The 20,060-nt window shown below is 48.7% G+C and overlaps 40 non-coding genes and 8 pseudogenes across 40 annotated transcripts; all 48 read left to right on the plus strand.

Moving 5' to 3' along the window:
* The first annotated feature begins 5,423 nt into the window (after positions 1–5,423).
* LOC120912083 lies at positions 5,424–5,542 on the plus strand. Its single transcript, XR_005742844.1, has one exon. It is a non-coding gene; the product is annotated as a 5S ribosomal RNA (ribosomal RNA).
* A 101-nt stretch (positions 5,543–5,643) lies between these two features.
* On the plus strand, positions 5,644–5,762 carry LOC120912639. Its single transcript, XR_005743169.1, has one exon. It is a non-coding gene; the product is annotated as a 5S ribosomal RNA (ribosomal RNA).
* A 310-nt stretch (positions 5,763–6,072) lies between these two features.
* On the plus strand, positions 6,073–6,191 carry LOC120912306 (annotated as a pseudogene).
* A 100-nt stretch (positions 6,192–6,291) lies between these two features.
* On the plus strand, positions 6,292–6,401 carry LOC120912422 (annotated as a pseudogene).
* Positions 6,402–6,709: 308 nt separating this feature from the next.
* On the plus strand, positions 6,710–6,828 carry LOC120912004. Its single transcript, XR_005742769.1, has one exon. It is a non-coding gene; the product is annotated as a 5S ribosomal RNA (ribosomal RNA).
* A 101-nt stretch (positions 6,829–6,929) lies between these two features.
* LOC120911990 lies at positions 6,930–7,048 on the plus strand. The gene has a single exon (XR_005742756.1). It is a non-coding gene; the product is annotated as a 5S ribosomal RNA (ribosomal RNA).
* Positions 7,049–7,148: 100 nt separating this feature from the next.
* Positions 7,149–7,267, plus strand: LOC120912408 (annotated as a pseudogene).
* Positions 7,268–7,368: 101 nt separating this feature from the next.
* On the plus strand, positions 7,369–7,487 carry LOC120911969. The gene has a single exon (XR_005742735.1). It is a non-coding gene; the product is annotated as a 5S ribosomal RNA (ribosomal RNA).
* Positions 7,488–7,587: 100 nt separating this feature from the next.
* Positions 7,588–7,707, plus strand: LOC120912185. The gene has a single exon (XR_005742942.1). It is a non-coding gene; the product is annotated as a 5S ribosomal RNA (ribosomal RNA).
* A 308-nt stretch (positions 7,708–8,015) lies between these two features.
* LOC120912001 lies at positions 8,016–8,134 on the plus strand. Its single transcript, XR_005742766.1, has one exon. It is a non-coding gene; the product is annotated as a 5S ribosomal RNA (ribosomal RNA).
* A 100-nt stretch (positions 8,135–8,234) lies between these two features.
* On the plus strand, positions 8,235–8,353 carry LOC120912425 (annotated as a pseudogene).
* A 100-nt stretch (positions 8,354–8,453) lies between these two features.
* LOC120911970 lies at positions 8,454–8,572 on the plus strand. The gene has a single exon (XR_005742736.1). It is a non-coding gene; the product is annotated as a 5S ribosomal RNA (ribosomal RNA).
* Positions 8,573–8,672: 100 nt separating this feature from the next.
* Positions 8,673–8,792, plus strand: LOC120912311 (annotated as a pseudogene).
* A 3,744-nt stretch (positions 8,793–12,536) lies between these two features.
* On the plus strand, positions 12,537–12,655 carry LOC120912687. The gene has a single exon (XR_005743216.1). It is a non-coding gene; the product is annotated as a 5S ribosomal RNA (ribosomal RNA).
* Positions 12,656–12,745: 90 nt separating this feature from the next.
* Positions 12,746–12,864, plus strand: LOC120912688. The gene has a single exon (XR_005743217.1). It is a non-coding gene; the product is annotated as a 5S ribosomal RNA (ribosomal RNA).
* Positions 12,865–12,954: 90 nt separating this feature from the next.
* LOC120912689 lies at positions 12,955–13,073 on the plus strand. Its single transcript, XR_005743218.1, has one exon. It is a non-coding gene; the product is annotated as a 5S ribosomal RNA (ribosomal RNA).
* A 90-nt stretch (positions 13,074–13,163) lies between these two features.
* Positions 13,164–13,282, plus strand: LOC120911884. Its single transcript, XR_005742653.1, has one exon. It is a non-coding gene; the product is annotated as a 5S ribosomal RNA (ribosomal RNA).
* Positions 13,283–13,372: 90 nt separating this feature from the next.
* LOC120912303 lies at positions 13,373–13,491 on the plus strand (annotated as a pseudogene).
* Positions 13,492–13,591: 100 nt separating this feature from the next.
* Positions 13,592–13,701, plus strand: LOC120912420 (annotated as a pseudogene).
* An 85-nt stretch (positions 13,702–13,786) lies between these two features.
* Positions 13,787–13,905, plus strand: LOC120912270. Its single transcript, XR_005743025.1, has one exon. It is a non-coding gene; the product is annotated as a 5S ribosomal RNA (ribosomal RNA).
* Positions 13,906–14,008: 103 nt separating this feature from the next.
* On the plus strand, positions 14,009–14,127 carry LOC120912690. The gene has a single exon (XR_005743219.1). It is a non-coding gene; the product is annotated as a 5S ribosomal RNA (ribosomal RNA).
* A 90-nt stretch (positions 14,128–14,217) lies between these two features.
* Positions 14,218–14,336, plus strand: LOC120912691. Its single transcript, XR_005743220.1, has one exon. It is a non-coding gene; the product is annotated as a 5S ribosomal RNA (ribosomal RNA).
* A 90-nt stretch (positions 14,337–14,426) lies between these two features.
* On the plus strand, positions 14,427–14,545 carry LOC120912692. The gene has a single exon (XR_005743221.1). It is a non-coding gene; the product is annotated as a 5S ribosomal RNA (ribosomal RNA).
* A 90-nt stretch (positions 14,546–14,635) lies between these two features.
* On the plus strand, positions 14,636–14,754 carry LOC120912693. The gene has a single exon (XR_005743222.1). It is a non-coding gene; the product is annotated as a 5S ribosomal RNA (ribosomal RNA).
* A 90-nt stretch (positions 14,755–14,844) lies between these two features.
* LOC120912694 lies at positions 14,845–14,963 on the plus strand. The gene has a single exon (XR_005743223.1). It is a non-coding gene; the product is annotated as a 5S ribosomal RNA (ribosomal RNA).
* A 90-nt stretch (positions 14,964–15,053) lies between these two features.
* Positions 15,054–15,172, plus strand: LOC120912696. Its single transcript, XR_005743225.1, has one exon. It is a non-coding gene; the product is annotated as a 5S ribosomal RNA (ribosomal RNA).
* Positions 15,173–15,262: 90 nt separating this feature from the next.
* LOC120912697 lies at positions 15,263–15,381 on the plus strand. Its single transcript, XR_005743226.1, has one exon. It is a non-coding gene; the product is annotated as a 5S ribosomal RNA (ribosomal RNA).
* A 90-nt stretch (positions 15,382–15,471) lies between these two features.
* LOC120912698 lies at positions 15,472–15,590 on the plus strand. Its single transcript, XR_005743227.1, has one exon. It is a non-coding gene; the product is annotated as a 5S ribosomal RNA (ribosomal RNA).
* Positions 15,591–15,680: 90 nt separating this feature from the next.
* On the plus strand, positions 15,681–15,799 carry LOC120912699. The gene has a single exon (XR_005743228.1). It is a non-coding gene; the product is annotated as a 5S ribosomal RNA (ribosomal RNA).
* A 90-nt stretch (positions 15,800–15,889) lies between these two features.
* LOC120912345 lies at positions 15,890–16,008 on the plus strand (annotated as a pseudogene).
* Positions 16,009–16,307: 299 nt separating this feature from the next.
* LOC120912058 lies at positions 16,308–16,426 on the plus strand. Its single transcript, XR_005742820.1, has one exon. It is a non-coding gene; the product is annotated as a 5S ribosomal RNA (ribosomal RNA).
* Positions 16,427–16,516: 90 nt separating this feature from the next.
* LOC120912700 lies at positions 16,517–16,635 on the plus strand. Its single transcript, XR_005743229.1, has one exon. It is a non-coding gene; the product is annotated as a 5S ribosomal RNA (ribosomal RNA).
* Positions 16,636–16,725: 90 nt separating this feature from the next.
* Positions 16,726–16,844, plus strand: LOC120912701. Its single transcript, XR_005743230.1, has one exon. It is a non-coding gene; the product is annotated as a 5S ribosomal RNA (ribosomal RNA).
* Positions 16,845–16,934: 90 nt separating this feature from the next.
* Positions 16,935–17,053, plus strand: LOC120912702. The gene has a single exon (XR_005743231.1). It is a non-coding gene; the product is annotated as a 5S ribosomal RNA (ribosomal RNA).
* A 90-nt stretch (positions 17,054–17,143) lies between these two features.
* LOC120912703 lies at positions 17,144–17,262 on the plus strand. Its single transcript, XR_005743232.1, has one exon. It is a non-coding gene; the product is annotated as a 5S ribosomal RNA (ribosomal RNA).
* A 90-nt stretch (positions 17,263–17,352) lies between these two features.
* On the plus strand, positions 17,353–17,471 carry LOC120912704. The gene has a single exon (XR_005743233.1). It is a non-coding gene; the product is annotated as a 5S ribosomal RNA (ribosomal RNA).
* A 90-nt stretch (positions 17,472–17,561) lies between these two features.
* LOC120912705 lies at positions 17,562–17,680 on the plus strand. The gene has a single exon (XR_005743234.1). It is a non-coding gene; the product is annotated as a 5S ribosomal RNA (ribosomal RNA).
* Positions 17,681–17,770: 90 nt separating this feature from the next.
* On the plus strand, positions 17,771–17,889 carry LOC120912707. Its single transcript, XR_005743236.1, has one exon. It is a non-coding gene; the product is annotated as a 5S ribosomal RNA (ribosomal RNA).
* A 90-nt stretch (positions 17,890–17,979) lies between these two features.
* On the plus strand, positions 17,980–18,098 carry LOC120912708. Its single transcript, XR_005743237.1, has one exon. It is a non-coding gene; the product is annotated as a 5S ribosomal RNA (ribosomal RNA).
* Positions 18,099–18,188: 90 nt separating this feature from the next.
* Positions 18,189–18,307, plus strand: LOC120912709. The gene has a single exon (XR_005743238.1). It is a non-coding gene; the product is annotated as a 5S ribosomal RNA (ribosomal RNA).
* An 89-nt stretch (positions 18,308–18,396) lies between these two features.
* LOC120912180 lies at positions 18,397–18,515 on the plus strand. Its single transcript, XR_005742937.1, has one exon. It is a non-coding gene; the product is annotated as a 5S ribosomal RNA (ribosomal RNA).
* Positions 18,516–18,605: 90 nt separating this feature from the next.
* On the plus strand, positions 18,606–18,724 carry LOC120912710. The gene has a single exon (XR_005743239.1). It is a non-coding gene; the product is annotated as a 5S ribosomal RNA (ribosomal RNA).
* Positions 18,725–18,814: 90 nt separating this feature from the next.
* On the plus strand, positions 18,815–18,933 carry LOC120912712. Its single transcript, XR_005743240.1, has one exon. It is a non-coding gene; the product is annotated as a 5S ribosomal RNA (ribosomal RNA).
* A 90-nt stretch (positions 18,934–19,023) lies between these two features.
* Positions 19,024–19,142, plus strand: LOC120912713. Its single transcript, XR_005743241.1, has one exon. It is a non-coding gene; the product is annotated as a 5S ribosomal RNA (ribosomal RNA).
* A 90-nt stretch (positions 19,143–19,232) lies between these two features.
* On the plus strand, positions 19,233–19,351 carry LOC120912714. Its single transcript, XR_005743242.1, has one exon. It is a non-coding gene; the product is annotated as a 5S ribosomal RNA (ribosomal RNA).
* A 90-nt stretch (positions 19,352–19,441) lies between these two features.
* Positions 19,442–19,560, plus strand: LOC120912715. The gene has a single exon (XR_005743243.1). It is a non-coding gene; the product is annotated as a 5S ribosomal RNA (ribosomal RNA).
* Positions 19,561–19,650: 90 nt separating this feature from the next.
* Positions 19,651–19,769, plus strand: LOC120912716. The gene has a single exon (XR_005743244.1). It is a non-coding gene; the product is annotated as a 5S ribosomal RNA (ribosomal RNA).
* Positions 19,770–19,859: 90 nt separating this feature from the next.
* Positions 19,860–19,978, plus strand: LOC120912717. Its single transcript, XR_005743245.1, has one exon. It is a non-coding gene; the product is annotated as a 5S ribosomal RNA (ribosomal RNA).
* Positions 19,979–20,060: the final 82 nt, after the last annotated feature.

The raw sequence follows: 20,060 nt of genomic DNA on the forward strand, positions 1-20,060 counted from the left end.
AAGCTTTTCAACTATAATTATAAAATTACTATGCTTCAAAAAGCTCGAGAGCTAGGAGACATCACATATAATGGAGTAAGGGTCTCAATATATCCTGATTTTTCCCCCGAACTACAGAAGCGCAGAGCTGCGTTTATCTCTATCAAACGGACTCTACAAAAATATAAGGTCACTTATGCTCTTTTGTACCCGGCCCGACTGAGGGTAACAGCTCTGGGTAGGACTTTCTTTTTTGATGCTCCAGAGGAGGTGGCAAGATGGCTGGAAGACAAGAAAATAGAACTATAGCTTTCTAGAGACAGTGAGGCCCAGTATATAATTTTTTGGATTGTCTTGCCCCCATTTCCCTAGACGGGGAGAAATGGAAGATGGACATGTACACGTCCTCTTTGTTTTTTTTTTCTCTTATATATATTTTTATTTGTTTTTTGCTTGGTTTCTAGCCCCTTTTCCCCCCCCTTTTTTTTTTTTTTTTTTTTTCATTTTTTTCTCCCCCTTTTTAGTATGTATTTTTTTTGTGTGTTGGAGGGGGTTTCTCCTTTCCCCTTTTTTTTTTTTTTTCTTTTTTTTTTTTTTTTTTTTGGTGTTTTTTTTTTTTTTTTTTTTTTTTTTTATATGTAGGAAGGTACACCAAATAGTTTAAAATGCAGCCCATTTAGGGCATAGACACTAGGTGGTTTGTTTACTGGGGGGGGAGCGTCTCCCTTCCCCCCTTTTTTTTTCTCTCCCCCTCTTCTTCCCCTTTTTTTTGGGGGGGGGGGAAGAGAAGGGGGGTTTTTTTTTTTTTTTTTTCCTTTTCTTTTCTTTTTTTAAGGATCACTAATTATTGAGGACCCTCACCTCTACGTCTTAAACATTAGGGGACTCAAAGAGGGGGGTTGAACCTTTCCCCCCCCTTTTTTTTTTTTCTTTGGTGCTTTCATTTTTTTTATTTTTTGTTTTACTAGTGGGGAATGTCTACAGAGAAACAAATATTTTTTTTTATGCCATTTTGGCAAAATGTATGTAATATCTAGGTAGCATTTGATAATATGTAGTAATATAGTAGTAATGCTGATTTGTTTTTTTTCTTTTTTCCCTTTTTCTTTTGTTTTCTTCTTCTCCGCTTTTTTACTAATTATTGAGGATGACTATGTTTATGTCTTAAACACTTAAATCACTTGGGGCTTCGCCCTTCTTTTTTTCTTTCTCCCCTGTTAGGGGCAAACATCTTTAGGGGGGGAGTCTAGTCTCTTCTTCTTTGAAGTAAACATCAACTACTAGAGTATCTTTCTCTTACCTTGGGGGGAGAGAGGGTGGGAGGGAATTGGACGAGTGTCTTAGTTGGGATGTGTGAGGGAGTGAGAAGGGAGGTCACAGGACAAGCCCCAAAGGGGAGCCTAGTTGGGCAGGGTGAGGGTGGGTTGGGAGGGAAGGAGGGAGGGACTAGGGTAGGAACTAGGGAGCGTGCATCACAAACACTAATGTCTTTGAAGTTACAGGAGAAGTGGACGGGAAGGGGCGAGCCAAGAGGAGGAAGGTTAGAGCCTGATCTGGGAGACTATACATCGTGGAGCAGGATAAATATAGATCTTTGCTACCGGAAGGGACTTGACTTGCTTGTCACTATATTTATATCCCTAGATGCAGGATAAAACTTTGGCTATTACCTCATGGAATGTAAGAGGTATGGGGGACCCAATTAAGAGGATATCGGCTATGTCACTCCTGGAGGGTGGAATGCCAGGACTCCTGTGCCTACAGGAGACACATTTGACTAGGGATACAGTCGCTCTGCTAAATAGCCGGAGATTTCAAGCCCAGTACCATTCGGTACACTCCTCCTATTCAAGGGGGGTGAGTGTACTGGTGGGGAGAGGAATAATGTTCTCTTGCATAAAATCCTGTATTGACGATCAGGGTCGGTATATATTCCTTTTTTGTTCAATTGAGAATAGACCATATATTCTGGCTAATATTTATATTCCACCCCCATTTAAGTTTGAGGTTCTATATAGGCTCCTTGAGTTTACGTCAGACAAAACCGGAGTCCCAGTGATAGCTGTTGGTGACTACAACGAGGTGCTGGATAGAAGCCTTGATAGATTCCCTCCTGGGAACAAATCTACCACTTTAAGTGAGGGCCGACTGGCAAGGTTCCTGGAGGAAATAGGGTTGAGGGACATATGGCGCAACCCACGGACACGTCAATATTCGTGCTATTCTAGCTCTTACCGAACTCTTTCTAGAATTGACATGGCGGTGGGTAGTGAGTAGGGTTGTCCCGATACCACGAGTACAAGTACCGATACTTTTTTTCATGTACTCGCCGATACCGAATACCGATACTTTTTTAAAAATGTATCCATTGGTCCCCAAATGCAGCTGTATGTCCCCAAATGCACAGCACCTGCAGGGCACTAAATAGGAAAGCTGCTGGGCCTGCATTCCCCAGCGAATGACAGCTTAGTCAGGCTCTGGTCTTACAGGGCATGAACGATTCTGACTGACACTGCATCTGCTGTGAAAATCATTTGCCCAATGAACCCTGATGGATGAGTTATTATGGCACACTGATTAACTGCAAGAAAATAGCTGCCCCCCCCCCCTTTTGTTTTATGGGTGGTAATTTTAAGTTTTTGCTTTGGGGGTTTCCCAAAGCACAGCTTGTCCCTGGCTATCCGTTTTTGGAGCTGCTGATTGCAGCACACTGCTGCATTGTTTGAAAGAAAAATAAAAGTGAAAACAAAAGTGGAAGAATGGTGTGCAATGTAAACATTATATTATATCACTCACACACATTGTCCTGTTCCCATAGATAAAGTTAGGTCTATTATATTTATATATGATTAAAGCTGACCTGCTGCTGGTCACTGCTGTAGCCTCTGCATCTAATTCATCAGCGCTCGGGGGAACATACATACCAGCTTTCATTTGAATAGCTGTGTGTTCCCCGCCGCGCGTTATAAATAGCCCCTCCCCCTTGTCCAGGCACTTTGACAGACAGATCACCTGTCCAATCCTGAGACGGGGGGTTATCTGTCTATCAAAGTCCCCGGACAAGGGGGAGGGGCTATTTATGACGACGTGCGAGGGGGAACACACAGCTATTCAAATGAAAGCTGGTATGTATGTTCCCCCGAGCGCTGATGAACTAGACGGCGGCAGCAGCAGCAGAAGCAGCTCTCCTCCATTAGTGGTATGTAGTAGCCTGTTTTACATACCGGAGGACTGCTCTGCTCTCCGCCTCCTCAGTCCGCTCTCCGCCTGCTCGCCGCCCCCTCTCCGCCCACTCAGTCCGCTCTCCACCTGCTAGCCGCCGCTCTCCGGCCCTTTCAGTCTGCCCTCTGCCTGATAGCCACCCCCTCTCAGCCCGCTCTCCGGCCCTTTCAGTCTGCCCTCTGCCTGCTAGCCACCCCCTCTCAGCCCGCTCTCCGCCCCTTTCAGTCAGCCCTCCGCCTGCTAGCCGGGTGAAAAAAAAAAGTATCGGATCTGGCATCGGGAGCATTTGCGCGAGTACAAGTACTCGCGCAAATGCTCAGTATCGGTCCCGATACCGATACTAGTATCGGTATCGGGACAACCCTAGTAGTGAGGAAATACTACCCTTGGTGAAGGGGGTAGAGTATGGCCTCAGGGGGGTTTCGGACCATTCCCCACTGGTGCTGACAATCAAAATAGGGGTTAAGGCTCCCCGTAACGAGTGGAAAATTAACCCGGGCTGGCTCGAGCTGCTTGGTGACTCGGGAGACCTGGTCCCTAGTTTGAAAGAGTACCTACAAATCAACACAGGGTCGGCACCGACGGGGGTGGTCTGGGACTCTTTGAAAGCTTTTTTAAGAGGCCTTTTGATCCAACAGGTAGCAAGAGTCAAAAGAGAAGGAAGAGAGCGAGAGGGTAAACTTGGATTGGAGGTGGCCCAAGCAGAAGTGAGGTTTATTGAGGAGCCTATTCCAACCAGGCAGAACGAATGGCTGGGGAAGCAGCTGGAGTATAAAACGGTCATCATGAGGAAGTTAGAGAGCAAGAGAATATTACAGAGGCAGTGTCAATTTAGTGAAGGGGAGAAAGTGGGCCGTATGCTATCGCTTTTGTGTAGAACTAACTCCCCTCCATCAAATGTTCCAGCAATAAGGACAGAAGGGGGAGAAATCTCGACCAATGGCCAAGCGGTGATGAACATGTTTTGCGAGTATTACAAAACGCTGTATAAATCCAAAAAAGGGGCGAGGAGTGGTGATATGGAAGATTTTTTTCAAGCAATAACAAACCCCACTTTACCAGTTAAGGACATGCAGGACCTGGAGGCACCAATCACCCTAGAGGAAATAAAGCAAGCAGTGGCTGGTATGCCTAACCAGAAGTCCCCAGGCCCTGATGGGCTACCAATAGAGGTATATAGGCGATATGGGGAGGTATTACTACCAGAATTGCTTAGAACCCTGGAAGGGGCAGCAAGTGGGGGGGCACTTCCTAGCTCAATGTCGGAAGCGACCATAATTGTAATCCACAAGGAGGGGAAGGACCGACTGGACCCTTCATCCTACCGCCCAATATCGCTATTATGTACTGATGTAAAGATCTTGGCCAGAGTACTAGCGACTCGTTTAAATAGATGTATCAATCACTTAGTCCATCCAGACCAGTCAGGTTTCATACCAGGTAGAGCAACTAGCACCAATATTAGAAGGCTATTTCTGAATTTACAGGCACCAATAGACAACGGGGGCTCTAGAGCGGTGTTGTCACTTGACGCGGCAAAGGCCTTCGATAGCCTAAAATGGTCGTACTTATGGAAGGCGCTAGAAAATTTTGGTTTTGGACCTCTCTTTATCAACTGGGTTAGATTACTGTATAGGGAACCAAGAGCTAAAGTTATAATAAACAATGAGTTATCAGAAGTGTTCCATTTGGAAAGAGGGACGAGGCAGGGGTGCCCTCTGTCCCCCCTTTTGTTTGCCCTTGCCATGGAGCCCCTGGCTATTATGACCAGGACGAGGGCGGACATAAGGGGGTTCAGAAGACAGATGGGGGAGGACAGGATCGCATTATTTGCAGATGACGTTTTGTTTTTTCTAGGGGATGTAGAAACCTCATTAGATAGAGAGATGAAAATGGTCGGGGAATTTGGGCAGTTCTCAGGCCTTACTATCAATTGGGAATTTTTTTTTGCCAATGACCCATGGAGGTAATGAGGTTAGCAGACTGACCCGCCCATTTCCTAAGCAAGGAAAAGATGAGGGTGGCACGCTCCCTAGGATTGGGGGAGGGAGGGAGACACAAGGGAATAGACACAGGGGGGAAGAGTAAAAGGAAGTTGGCTCTCTTTTAAGTTATACTATTTTTACTTTGTAATAATGTTCACTGAACCTGTTAATCACTGAATCAAAAAAAGCAAATAAAAATAAATGATATAAAAAAAAAAAAGGCCAGCTGTGGTTATCGCCTATGGCCACAACACCCTGAAAGCGCCCGATCTCATCTGATCTCAGAGGCTAAGCAGGGTTGGGCCTGGTTAGTACCTGGATGGGAGACCGCCTGGGAATACCAGGTGCTGTAGGCTTTCTTTTATCTTTATTTTTTTTGTGGTGGAGTCCTTGAAGCCTTTTTTCTAGTCTTTCTTCCAAGCTATCTTCAAGAGAGTTAAGATCAGCTATGGTTATCGCCTACGGCCACATCACCCTGAAAGCACCAGATCTCATCTGATCTCGGAGGCTAAGCAGGGTCGGGCCTGGTTAGTACCTGGATGGGAGACCGCCTGGGAATACCAGGTGCTGTAGGCTTTCTTTTATTTTTTTTTTTTTTGTGGTGGAGTCCTTGAAGCCTTTTTTCTAGTCTTTCTTCCAAGCTATCTTCAAGAGAGTTAATGCCAGATACGGCTATCACCTATGGCCACATCACCCTGAAAGCGCCCGATCTCGTCTGATCTCGGAGGCTAAGCAGGGTCGGGCCTGGATGGGAGACCGCCTGGGAATATCTGGTGCTGTAGGCTTTCTTTTATTTTTTATTTTTTTGTGGTGGAGTCCTTGAAGCCTTTTTTCTAGTCTTTCTTCCAAGCTATCTTCAAGAGAGTTAAGGCCAGCTATGGTTATCGCCTACGGCCACATCACCCTGAAAGCACCGGATCTCGTCTGATCACGGAGGCTAAGCAGGGTCGGGCCTGGTTACTACCTGGATGGGAGACCGCCTGGGAATACCAGGTGCTGTAGGCTTTCTTTTATTTTTTTATTTTTTGTAGTGGCGTTCTTGAAGCTCTTTTCTAGTCTTTCTTCCAAGCTATCTTCAAGAGAGTTAAGGCCAGCTATGGTTATCGCCTACAGCCACATCACCCTGAAAGCATCTGATCTCGGAAGGCTAAGCAGGGGCGGGCCTGGTTAGTACCTGGATGGGAGACCGCGTGGGAATGCCAGGTGCTGTAGGCTATCTTTTATTTTTTTATTTTTTGTAGTGGAGTTCTTGAAGCTTTTTTCTAGTCTTTCTTCCAAGCTATCTTCAAGAGAGTTAAGGCCAGCTATGGTTATCGCCTACGGCCACATCACCCTGAAAGCGCCCGATCTCGTCTGATCTCAGAGGCTAAGCAGGGTTGGGCCTGGATGAGAGACCGCCTGGGAATACCAGGTGCTGTAGGCTTTCTTTTATGTTTATTTTTTTGTGGTGGAGTCCTTGAAGCCTTATTTCTAGTCTTTCTTCCAAGCTATCTTCAAGAGAGTTAAGGCCAGCTATGGTTATCGCCTATGGCCACATCACCCTGAAAGCGCCCGATCTCATTTGATCTCGGAGGCTAAGCAGGGTCGGGCCTGGTTAGTACCTGAATGGGAGACCGCCTGGGAATATCTGGTGCTGTAGGCTTTCTTTTATTTTTTATTTTTTTGTGGTGGAGTCCTTGAAGCCTTTTTTCTAGTCTTTCTTCCAAGCTATCTTTAAGAGAGTTAAGACCAGCTATGGTTATCGCCTACAGCCACATCACCCTGAAAGCGCCCGATCTCGTCTGATCTCGGAGGCTAAGCAGGGTCGGGCCTGGTTACTACCTGGATGGGAGACCGCCTGGGAATACCAGGTGCTGTAGGCTTTCTTTTATTTTTTAATTTTTTGTAGTGGAGTTCTTGAAGCTTTTTTCTAGTCTTTCTTCCAAGCTATCTTCAAGAGAGTTAAGGCCAGCTATGGTTATCGCCTATGGCCACATCAACCTGAAAGCGCCCGATCTCGTCTAATCTCAGAGGCTAAGCAGGGTTGGGCCTGGTTAGCACCTGGATGGGAGACCGCCTGGGAATACCAGGTCCTGTAGGCTTTCTTTTATCTTTATTTTTTTTGTGGTGGAGTCCTTGAAGCCTTTTTTCTAGTCTTTCTTCCAAGCTATCTTCAAGAGAGTTAAGGCCAGCAATGGTTATCGCCTACGGCCACATCACCCTGAAAGCGCCCGATCTCGTCTGATCTCGGAGGCTAAGCAGGGTCGGGCCTGGTTACTACCTGGATGGGAGACCGCCTGGGAATACCAGGTGCTGTAGGCTTTCTTTTATTTTTTTATTTTTTGTAGTGGCGTTCTTGAAGCTTTTTTCTAGTCTTTCTTCCAAGCTATCTTCAAGAGAGTTAAGGCCAGCTATGGTAATCGCCTACAGCCACATCACCCTGAAAGCGCCTGATCTCATCTGATCTCGGAAGGCTAAGCAGGGGCGGGCCTGGTTAGTACCTGGATGGGAGACCGCGTGGGAATACCAGGTGCTGTAGGCTATCTTTTATTTTTTTATTTTTTGTAGTGGAGTTCTTGAAGCTTTTTTCTAGTCTTTCTTCCAAGCTATCTTTAAGAGAGTTAAGGCCAGCTATGGTTATCGCCTACGGCCACATCACCCTGAAAGCGCCCGATCTCGTCTGATCTCAGAGGCTAACCAGGGTTGGGCCTGGATGGGAGACCGCCTGGGAATACCAGGTGCTGTAGGCTTTCTTTTATCTTTATTTTTTTGTGGTGGAGTCCTTGAAGCCTTTTTTCTAGTCTTTCTTCCAAGCTATCTTCAAGAGAGTTAAGGCCAGCTATGGTTATCGCCTATGGCCACATCACCCTGAAAGCGCCCGATCTCGTCTGATCTCGGAGGCTAAGCAGGGTTGGGCCTGGTTACTACCTGGATGGGAGACCGCCTGGGAATACCAGGTGCTGTAGGCTTTCTTTTATTTTTTTATTTTTTGTAGTGGAGTTCTTGAAGCTTTTTTCTAGTCTTTCTTCCAAGCTATCTTCAAGAGAGTTAAGGCCAGCTATGGTTATCGCCTATGGCCACATCAACCTGAAAGCGCCCGATCTCGTCTAATTTCTGAGGCTAAGCAGGGTTGGGCCTGGTTAGCACCTGGATGGGAGACCGCCTGGGAATACCAGGTCCTGTAGGCTTTCTTTTATATTTTTTTTTTTGTGGTGGAGTCCTTGAAGCCTTTTTTCTAGTCTTTCTTCCAAGCTATCTTCAAGAGAGTTAAGGCCAGCTATGGTTATTGCCTACGGCCACATCACCCTGAAAGCGCCCGATCTCGTCTGATCTCGGAGGCTAAGCAGGGTCGGGCCTGGTTACTACCTGGATGGGAGACCGCCTGGGAATACCAGGTGCTGTAGGCTTTCTTTTATTTTTTTATTTTTTGTAGTGGCGTTCTTGAAGCTTTTTTCTAGTCTTTCTTCCAAGCTATCTTCAAGAGAGTTAAGGCCAGCTATGGTAATCGCCTACAGCCACATCACTCTGAAAGCGCCTGATCTCATCTGATCTCGGAAGGCTAAGCAGGGGCGGGCCTGGTTAGTACCTGGATGGAAGACCGCGTGGGAATACCAGGTGCTGTAGGCTATCTTTTATTTTTTTATTTTTTGTAGTGGAGTTCTTGAAGCTTTTTTCTAGTCTTTCTTCCAAACTATCTTTAAGAGAGTTAAGGCCAGCTATGGTTATCGCCTACGGCCACATCACCCTGAAAGCGCCCGATCTCGTCTGATCTCAGAGGCTAACCAGGGTTGGGCCTGGATGGGAGACCGCCTGGGAATACCAGGTGCTGTAGGCTTTCTTTTATCTTTATTTTTTTGTGGTGGAGTCCTTGAAGCCTTTTTTCTAGTCTTTCTTCCAAGCTATCTTCAAGAGAGTTAAGGCCAGCTATGGTTATCGCCTACGGCCACATCACCCTGAAAGCGCCTGTAACGGACACATGCATGCTGCAGAGACAGTTATAATCTTCGTGCAGGGGGACTACAAGGAACTGCATGGCTTGTCACAAGTGGATGTACCACAGTGTATTCTGAGCTCAAAGGGTTAATTGGACAAGTTTCTTTTCATTGTTGAATGCTAATGTTCCCTTCGCATAGCTAATGAACTCTCTTTTGTGTGCAGGTAAACAGCCCCCCTGTGAGGTGTCTGCTGAGGGGGATTATGTGTGAGTGATAATTGTTTTAAAGGTTAATTGAATTCTATGTGCCTGGCCAGGAAATGTTAAGTGGGGTGAGGTGCCGAAGCGGCTAGAAACTGGCCAAGTGATTAATTCAAGGAGATGTCATTGTTCTTGTAACAGTTGTAACCAGATATAAGCAGGTGAAATATGCCAAATAAAGTCAGTCTACTTGACCCTTCAAACGTAGCACGTCTCGTTTCTTGGAAGGGCGTTCGATGGGATATACCGGCGGTACCTGCATATCGCAGCTTGCCAGGGAAAAGGACGTCTCAAACGGCTGAGACCCTCACACCAGTGGGTAGCCGTTACATTGGTTGGCAGCGGTGGGATGATCCTTTTATCCAAAGAGCAAGTGCTGAATGGAGTCGCAGTACGCCAGGCTGAAAAGATCCACACTAAAAGATCTATTGGAGAGTCGTGGTAGGAGCGCCAGCAACAGACCACGGAGAGAGCTGATAGCTGACCTGCTGGAGCTGGACGAAATGGATGGATCTATGGAAGGAACGGAGCCCCTTGCACCTGTCAGCAAAGAAGATGTAATTACTGGGATTGTACAGCGGAGATTATCCTTGTATCCAGAAACGTCTGCGGAACTAATCAACCAGCTGTTCCGGGAAGCAAGGGAAGAAATACAAACGAAGAGGGGACAAGAACTGGAACTGGTAAGAGCGAGACAGCCCATTACACCTGCAGTTCCTACCCCCCCACCTGCTGCTACAGGAAAGAAAATACCGTTCACTGCATTTAAAGCTTTTGTAGAAAGTGAGGAGGAAATCGATGGATATTTGGCGGACTTTGAGATGCAGTGCTCACTACACCAGGTACCACCAGACCAATGGGTCACTATTTTGTCGGGGAAATTGTCGGGCAAAGCCAATGAAGCCTTTCGGGCTCTCGCTCCAGAGGATATTTTACAATATCAGCAAGTTAAAAAGGCGTTGCTAACCCGATATGCCGTAACGCCAGAAGCCTACCGCCGGCGCTTCCGGGAGTCCAAGAAGATGGCTGTGGACTCCCACATGGAATGGGCCAACCAGTTACAAAGGATGGCATCCCTTTGGGTCCAAGGGTGCAAGGCCAACACCGGGGAGGAAGTATTGCAGCTGTTCCTAATGGAACATTTCTTCCAAGACCTGGCCGCAAACATACAAGACTGGGTACGAGATCGCCGTCCCGCTAACTTAAACGAGGCGGCTCGGCTAGCAGATGAGTACGCGGAAACAAGGAAAGTAAGCCAGGGTACTACACGGCTGGCTCATAAGGTAGAACCGCGTACTCCAACCGTCACCCCACGCCCAGAGTTTCCGGCTCCAGTTCCACCACATCCTCAGGGGCCTAGCAACTACCCCCCGGGATTCGCCTAGGGTGACGTGCCATCACTGCAGCGACACGGGACATATTGCTCGTTATTGCCCTTTGAGAGCTACAAATAACAATTGGAGACGCACAACACCCAACACAGAGGTCACTCCATCACGTCCCTCTGCGGCCCACTGCCTGGAGACCGAGGGGGGCCCGGAGGAATGTCTGGGAATTTGGTATGAGGCGGACCCAATACAAGCGGCCTCTCCGGATAACCGTCAGCATCACCGTCAGGAGGTACGGGTGAATGGACAAGTAGCACAAGGCTTAAGAGATTCCGGGACTACTATCACTCTGATTCAAAAACATCTGGTAAAGCCAGAGAACGTGTCCACTCGCACAGTTGCCGTCCGGGTCGCAGGGGGTGCTGTATTTCGCGTACCCACCACCCGGGTGCACTTAGACTGGGGAGCCGGGTCAGGAAAGACCACAGTTGGTATCATGGACAACCTACCTGCCGAGGTGGTGCTGGGTAACGACATTGGCCCTCTGACTTCGGCTTATTTACCTACACCTGCTGCTGCTTGTCCCGTGACCACCCGCGTTGCTGGAATCAACCCGCTTGCTGCTGAGAACCGGGTAAGACCCACTTCCCCGACATGTACTGTAGATCCGGCACAATATCACAGTCTAAAATGGGAATGTGACAAGTTGGCCAGTGAGAAATCAGAGATGCAACGACACTATGTCATGTATTATGAGATGTCCCGTGGCTTGAACATTGAAATGCACAAACAGGCGGAAATTGTCAAAAGATTAAATGGGATTTGCATCCAGGTGATGCCGTATCTGTCCCAAGAGCATCAGCAACAGGTTTTGGGAGCCATTGAGAGAGCAAAGCAAGTGACTGTTCCAGAACTGAATTCTATTATTCACCGTCACCATCAGCTACCGACCTGGTAAGCCAATGGGAAGGCCGACGGACTGTCCAGGCAAACGGAACTTTTACCCTAACAGCAGACCGGACATCCCCAAGTTGATCCGAAAAGGATCAATCCGGGTCTGCCGGAGTGTTCCACAAGGGGGAGTAGTGTAACGGACACATGCATGCTGCAGAGACAGTTATAATCTTCGTGCAGGGGGACTACAAGGAACTGCATGGCTTGTCACAAGTGGATGTACCACAGTGTATTCTGAGCTCAAAGGGTTAATTGGACAAGTTTCTTTTCATTGTTGAATGCTAATGTTCCCTTCGCATAGCTAATGAACTCTCTTTTGTGTGCAGGTAAACAGCCCCCCTGTGAGGTGTCTGCTGAGGGGGATTATGTGTGAGTGATAATTGTTTTAAAGGTTAATTGAATTCTATGTGCCTGGCCAGGAAATGTTAAGTGGGGTGAGGTGCCGAAGCGGCTAGAAACTGGCCAAGTGATTAATTCAAGGAGATGTCATTGTTCTTGTAACAGTTGTAACCAGATATAAGCAGGTGAAATATGCCAAATAAAGTCAGTCTACTTGACCCTTCAAACGTAGCACGTCTCGTTTCTTGGAAGGGCGTTCGATGGGATATACCGGGGGTACCTGCATATCGCAGCTTGCCAGGGAAAAGGACGTCTCAAACGGCTGAGACCCTCACACCAGTGGGTAGCCGTTACAGCGCCCGATCTCGTCTGATCTCGGAGGCTAAGCAGGGTTGGGCCTGGTTACTACCTGGATGGGAGACCGCCTGGGAATACCAGGTGCTGTAGGCTTTCTTTTATTTTTATTTTTTTTGTAGTGGAGTTCTTGAATCTCTTTTTTCCCCCAGTCTTTCTTCCATGCTATCTTCAAGAGAGTTAAGGACAGCCATGGTTATCGCCTACGGCCACATCACCTTGAAAGCGCCCGATCTCGTCTGATCTCGGAGGCTAAGCAGGGTCGGGCCTGGTTAGTACCTGGATGGGAGACCGCCTGGGAATACCAGGTGCTGTAGGCTTTTTTGTTTTGGTGGAGTCTTGAATCTCTTTTTTCCCCCAGTCTTTCTTCCATGCTATCTTCAAGAGAGTTAAGGACAGCCATGGTTATCGCCTACGGCCACATCACCTTGAAAGCGCCCGATCTCGTCTGATCTCGGAGGCTAAGCAGGGTCGGGCCTGGTTAGTACCTGGATGGGAGACCGCCTGGGAATACCAGGTGCTGTAGGCTTTTTTGTTTTGGTGGAGTCTTGAATCTCTTTTTTCCCCCAGTCTTTCTTCCATGCTATCTTCAAGAGAGTTAAGGACAGCCATGGTTATCGCCTACGGCCACATCACCTTGAAAGCGCCCGATCTCGTCTGATCTCGGAGGCTAAGCAGGGTCGGGCCTGGTTAGTACCTGGATGGGAGACCGCCTGGGAATACCAGGTGCTGTAGGCTTTTTTGTTTTGGTGGAGTCTTGAATCTCTTTTTTCCCCCAGTCTTTCTTCCATGCTATCTTCAAGAGAGTTAAGGACAGCCATGGTTATCGCCTACGGCCACATCACCTTGAAAGCCCCCGATCTCGTCTGATCTCGGAGGCTAAGCAGGGTCGGGCCTGGTTAGTACCTGGATGGGAGACCGCCTGGGAATACCAGGTGCTGTAGGCTTTTTTGTTTTGGTGGAGTCTTGAATCTCTTTTTTCCCCCAGTCTTTCTTCCATGCTATCTTCAAGAGAGTTAAGGACAGCCATGGTTATCGCCTACGGCCACATCACCCTGAAAGCGCCCGATCTCGTCTGATCTCTAAGGCTAAGCAGGGTTGGGCCTGGTTACTACCTGGATGGGAAACCGCCTGGGAATACCAGGTGCTGTAGGCTTTCTTTTATTTTTTTATTTTTTGTAGTGGCGTTCTTGAAGCTTTTTTCTAATCTTTCTTCCAAGCTATTTTTAAGAGAGTTAAGGCCAGCTATGGTTATCGCCTACGGCCACATCACCCTGAAAGCGTCTGATCTCAGAATGCTAAGCAGGGGCGGGCCTGGTTAGTACCTGGATGGGAGACCGTGTGGGAATACCAGGTGCTGTAGGCTATCTTTTATTTTTTTATTTTTTGTAGTGGAGTTCTTGAAGCTTTTTTCTAGTCTTTCTTCCAAGCTATCTTCAGCTATGGTTATCGCCTACGGCCACATCACCCTGAAAGCGCCCGATCTCATTTGATCTCGAAGGCTAAGCAGGGTCGGGCCTGGTTAGTACCTGAATGGGAGACCGCCTGGGAATATCTGGTTCTGTAGGCTTTCTTTTATTTTTTATTTGTTTTGGTGGAGTCTTGAATCTCTTTTTTCCCCCAGTCTTTCTTCCATGCTATCTTCAAGAGAGTTAAGGACAGCCATGGTTATCGCCTACGGCCACATCACCTTGAAAGCGCCCGATCTCGTCTGATCTCGGAGGCTAAGCAGGGTCGGGCCTGGTTAGTACCTGGATGGGAGACCGCCTGGGAATACCAGGTGCTGTAGGCTTTTTTGTTTTGGTGGAGTCTTGAATCTCTTTTTTCCCCCAGTCTTTCTTCCATGCTATCTTCAAGAGAGTTAAGGACAGCCATGGTTATCGCCTACGGCCACATCACCTTGAAAGCGCCCGATCTCGTCTGATCTCGGAGGCTAAGCAGGGTCGGGCCTGGTTAGTACCTGGATGGGAGACCGCCTGGGAATACCAGGTGCTGTAGGCTTTTTTGTTTTGGTGGAGTCTTGAATCTCTTTTTTCCCCCAGTCTTTCTTCCATGCTATCTTCAAGAGAGTTAAGGACAGCCATGGTTATCGCCTACGGCCACATCACCTTGAAAGCGCCCGATCTCGTCTGATCTCGGAGGCTAAGCAGGGTCGGGCCTGGTTAGTACCTGGATGGGAGACCGCCTGGGAATACCAGGTGCTGTAGGCTTTTTTGTTTTGGTGGAGTCTTGAATCTCTTTTTTCCCCCAGTCTTTCTTCCATGCTATCTTCAAGAGAGTTAAGGACAGCCATGGTTATCGCCTACGGCCACATCACCTTGAAAGCGCCCGATCTCGTCTGATCTCGGAGGCTAAGCAGGGTCGGGCCTGGTTAGTACCTGGATGGGAGACCGCCTGGGAATACCAGGTGCTGTAGGCTTTTTTGTTTTGGTGGAGTCTTGAATCTCTTTTTTCCCCCAGTCTTTCTTCCATGCTATCTTCAAGAGAGTTAAGGACAGCCATGGTTATCGCCTACGGCCACATCACCTTGAAAGCGCCCGATCTCGTCTGATCTCGGAGGCTAAGCAGGGTCGGGCCTGGTTAGTACCTGGATGGGAGACCGCCTGGGAATACCAGGTGCTGTAGGCTTTTTTGTTTTGGTGGAGTCTTGAATCTCTTTTTTCCCCCAGTCTTTCTTCCATGCTATCTTCAAGAGAGTTAAGGACAGCCATGGTTATCGCCTACGGCCACATCACCTTGAAAGCGCCCGATCTCGTCTGATCTCGGAGGCTAAGCAGGGTCGGGCCTGGTTAGTACCTGGATGGGAGACCGCCTGGGAATACCAGGTGCTGTAGGCTTTTTTGTTTTGGTGGAGTCTTGAATCTCTTTTTTCCCCCAGTCTTTCTTCCATGCTATCTTCAAGAGAGTTAAGGACAGCCATGGTTATCGCCTACGGCCACATCACCTTGAAAGCGCCCGATCTCGTCTGATCTCGGAGGCTAAGCAGGGTCGGGCCTGGTTAGTACCTGGATGGGAGACCGCCTGGGAATACCAGGTGCTGTAGGCTTTTTTGTTTTGGTGGAGTCTTGAATCTCTTTTTTCCCCCAGTCTTTCTTCCATGCTATCTTCAAGAGAGTTAAGGACAGCCATGGTTATCGCCTACGGCCACATCACCTTGAAAGCGCCCGATCTCGTCTGATCTCGGAGGCTAAGCAGGGTCGGGCCTGGTTAGTACCTGGATGGGAGACCGCCTGGGAATACCAGGTGCTGTAGGCTTTTTTGTTTTGGTGGAGTCTTGAATCTCTTTTTTCCCCCAGTCTTTCTTCCATGCTATCTTCAAGAGAGTTAAGGACAGCCATGGTTATCGCCTACGGCCACATCACCTTGAAAGCGCCCGATCTCGTCTGATCTCGGAGGCTAAGCAGGGTCGGGCCTGGTTAGTACCTGGATGGGAGACCGCCTGGGAATACCAGGTGCTGTAGGCTTTTTTGTTTTGGTGGAGTCTTGAATCTCTTTTTTCCCCCAGTCTTTCTTCCAAGCTATCTTCAAGAGAGTTAAGGCCAGCGATGGTTATCGCCTACAGCCACATAACCCTGAAAGCGCCTGATCTCGTCTGATCTCGGAGGCTAAGCAGGGTGGGGCCTGGTTAGTACCTGGATGGGAGACCACGTGGGAATACCAGGAGCTATAGGCTATCATTTTTTTTGTATTGGAGTTCTTGAAGCTTTTTTCTAGTCTTTCTTCCAAGCTATCTTCAAGAGAGTTAAGGCCAGCTATGGTTATCGCCTGCGGCCACATCACCCTGAAAGCGCCCGATCTCGTCTGATCTCAGAGGCTAAGCAGGGTCGGGCCTGGATGGGAGACCGCCTGGGAATATCTGGTGCTGTAGGCTTTCTTTTATTTTTTATTTTTTTGTGGTGGAGTCCTTGAAGCCTTTTTTCTAGTCTTTCTTCCAAGCTATCTTCAAGAGAGTAAAGGCCAGCTATGGTTATCGCCTACGACCACATCACCCTGAAAGCGCCTGATCTCGTCTGATCTCGGAGGCTAAGCAGGGTCGGGCCTGGTTAGTACCTGGATGGGAGACCGCCTGGGAATACCAGGTGCTGTAGGCTTTTTTGTTTTGGTGGAGTCTTGAATCTCTTTTTTCCCCCAGTCTTTCTTCCATGCTATCTTCAAGAGAGTTAAGGACAGCCATGGTTATCGCCTACGGCCACATCACCTTGAAAGCGCCCGATCTCGTCTGATCTCGGAGGCTAAGCAGGGTCGGGCCTGGTTAGTACCTGGATGGGAGACCGCCTGGGAATACCAGGTGCTGTAGGCTTTTTTGTTTTGGTGGAGTCTTGAATCTCTTTTTTCCCCCAGTCTTTCTTCCATGCTATCTTCAAGAGAGTTAAGGACAGCCATGGTTATCGCCTACGGCCACATCACCTTGAAAGCGCCCGATCTCGTCTGATCTCGGAGGCTAAGCAGGGTCGGGCCTGGTTAGTACCTGGATGGGAGACCGCCTGGGAATACCAGGTGCTGTAGGCTTTTTTGTTTTGGTGGAGTCTTGAATCTCTTTTTTCCCCCAGTCTTTCTTCCATGCTATCTTCAAGAGAGTTAAGGACAGCCATGGTTATCGCCTACGGCCACATCACCTTGAAAGCGCCCGATCTCGTCTGATCTCGGAGGCTAAGCAGGGTCGGGCCTGGTTAGTACCTGGATGGGAGACCGCCTGGGAATACCAGGTGCTGTAGGCTTTTTTGTTTTGGTGGAGTCTTGAATCTCTTTTTTCCCCCAGTCTTTCTTCCATGCTATCTTCAAGAGAGTTAAGGACAGCCATGGTTATCGCCTACGGCCACATCACCTTGAAAGCGCCCGATCTCGTCTGATCTCGGAGGCTAAGCAGGGTCGGGCCTGGTTAGTACCTGGATGGGAGACCGCCTGGGAATACCAGGTGCTGTAGGCTTTTTTGTTTTGGTGGAGTCTTGAATCTCTTTTTTCCCCCAGTCTTTCTTCCATGCTATCTTCAAGAGAGTTAAGGACAGCCATGGTTATCGCCTACGGCCACATCACCTTGAAAGCGCCCGATCTCGTCTGATCTCGGAGGCTAAGCAGGGTCGGGCCTGGTTAGTACCTGGATGGGAGACCGCCTGGGAATACCAGGTGCTGTAGGCTTTTTTGTTTTGGTGGAGTCTTGAATCTCTTTTTTCCCCCAGTCTTTCTTCCATGCTATCTTCAAGAGAGTTAAGGACAGCCATGGTTATCGCCTACGGCCACATCACCTTGAAAGCGCCCGATCTCGTCTGATCTCGGAGGCTAAGCAGGGTCGGGCCTGGTTAGTACCTGGATGGGAGACCGCCTGGGAATACCAGGTGCTGTAGGCTTTTTTGTTTTGGTGGAGTCTTGAATCTCTTTTTTCCCCCAGTCTTTCTTCCATGCTATCTTCAAGAGAGTTAAGGACAGCCATGGTTATCGCCTACGGCCACATCACCTTGAAAGCGCCCGATCTCGTCTGATCTCGGAGGCTAAGCAGGGTCGGGCCTGGTTAGTACCTGGATGGGAGACCGCCTGGGAATACCAGGTGCTGTAGGCTTTTTTGTTTTGGTGGAGTCTTGAATCTCTTTTTTCCCCCAGTCTTTCTTCCATGCTATCTTCAAGAGAGTTAAGGACAGCCATGGTTATCGCCTACGGCCACATCACCTTGAAAGCGCCCGATCTCGTCTGATCTCGGAGGCTAAGCAGGGTCGGGCCTGGTTAGTACCTGGATGGGAGACCGCCTGGGAATACCAGGTGCTGTAGGCTTTTTTGTTTTGGTGGAGTCTTGAATCTCTTTTTTCCCCCAGTCTTTCTTCCATGCTATCTTCAAGAGAGTTAAGGACAGCCATGGTTATCGCCTACGGCCACATCACCTTGAAAGCGCCCGATCTCGTCTGATCTCGGAGGCTAAGCAGGGTCGGGCCTGGTTAGTACCTGGATGGGAGACCGCCTGGGAATACCAGGTGCTGTAGGCTTTTTGTTTTGGTGGAGTCTTGAATCTCTTTTTTCCCCCAGTCTTTCTTCCATGCTATCTTCAAGAGAGTTAAGGACAGCCATGGTTATCGCCTACGGCCACATCACCTTGAAAGCGCCCGATCTCGTCTGATCTCGGAGGCTAAGCAGGGTCGGGGCTGGTTAGTACCTGGATGGGAGACCGCCTGGGAATACCAGGTGCTGTAGGCTTTTTTGTTTTGGTGGAGTCTTGAATCTCTTTTTTCCCCCAGTCTTTCTTCCATGCTATCTTCAAGAGAGTTAAGGACAGCCATGGTTATCGCCTACGGCCACATCACCTTGAAAGCGCCCGATCTCGTCTGATCTCGGAGGCTAAGCAGGGTCGGGCCTGGTTAGTACCTGGATGGGAGACCGCCTGGGAATACCAGGTGCTGTAGGCTTTTTTGTTTTGGTGGAGTCTTGAATCTCTTTTTTCCCCCAGTCTTTCTTCCATGCTATCTTCAAGAGAGTTAAGGACAGCCATGGTTATCGCCTACGGCCACATCACCTTGAAAGCGCCCGATCTCGTCTGATCTCGGAGGCTAAGCAGGGTCGGGCCTGGTTAGTACCTGGATGGGAGACCGCCTGGGAATACCAGGTGCTGTAGGCTTTTTTGTTTTGGTGGAGTCTTGAATCTCTTTTTTCCCCCAGTCTTTCTTCCATGCTATCTTCAAGAGAGTTAAGGACAGCCATGGTTATCGCCTACGGCCACATCACCTTGAAAGCGCCCGATCTCGTCTGATCTCGGAGGCTAAGCAGGGTCGGGCCTGGTTAGTACCTGGATGGGAGACCGCCTGGGAATACCAGGTGCTGTAGGCTTTTTTGTTTTGGTGGAGTCTTGAATCTCTTTTTTCCCCCAGTCTTTCTTCCATGCTATCTTCAAGAGAGTTAAGGACAGCCATGGTTATCGCCTACGGCCACATCACCTTGAAAGCGCCCGATCTCGTCTGATCTCGGAGGCTAAGCAGGGTCGGGCCTGGTTAGTACCTGGATGGGAGACCGCCTGGGAATACCAGGTGCTGTAGGCTTTTTTGTTTTGGTGGAGTCTTGAATCTCTTTTTTCCCCCAGTCTTTCTTCCATGCTATCTTCAAGAGAGTTAAGGACAGCCATGGTTATCGCCTACGGCCACATCACCTTGAAAGCGCCCGATCTCGTCTGATCTCGGAGGCTAAGCAGGGTCGGGCCTGGTTAGTACCTGGATGGGAGACCGCCTGGGAATACCAGGTGCTGTAGGCTTTTTTGTTTTGGTGGAGTCTTGAATCTCTTTTTTCCCCCAGTCTTTCTTCCATGCTATCTTCAAGAGAGTTAAGGACAGCCATGGTTATCGCCTACGGCCACATCACCTTGAAAGCGCCCGATCTCGTCTGATCTCGGAGGCTAAGCAGGGTCGGGCCTGGTTAGTACCTGGATGGGAGACCGCCTGGGAATACCAGGTGCTGTAGGCTTTTTTGTTTTGGTGGAGTCTTGAATCTCTTTTTTCCCCCAGTCTTTCTTCCATGCTATCTTCAAGAGAGTTAAGGACAGCCATGGTTATCGCCTACGGCCACATCACCTTGAAAGCGCCCGATCTCGTCTGATCTCGGAGGCTAAGCAGGGTCGGGCCTGGTTAGTACCTGGATGGGAGACCGCCTGGGAATACCAGGTGCTGTAGGCTTTTTTGTTTTGGTGGAGTCTTGAATCTCTTTTTTCCCCCAGTCTTTCTTCCATGCTATCTTCAAGAGAGTTAAGGACAGCCA

The sequence above is a fragment of the Rana temporaria genome, chromosome 8 (assembly GCF_905171775.1).
Source record: "Rana temporaria chromosome 8, aRanTem1.1, whole genome shotgun sequence".
In the NCBI taxonomy this organism is placed as follows: domain Eukaryota; kingdom Metazoa; phylum Chordata; class Amphibia; order Anura; family Ranidae; genus Rana; species Rana temporaria.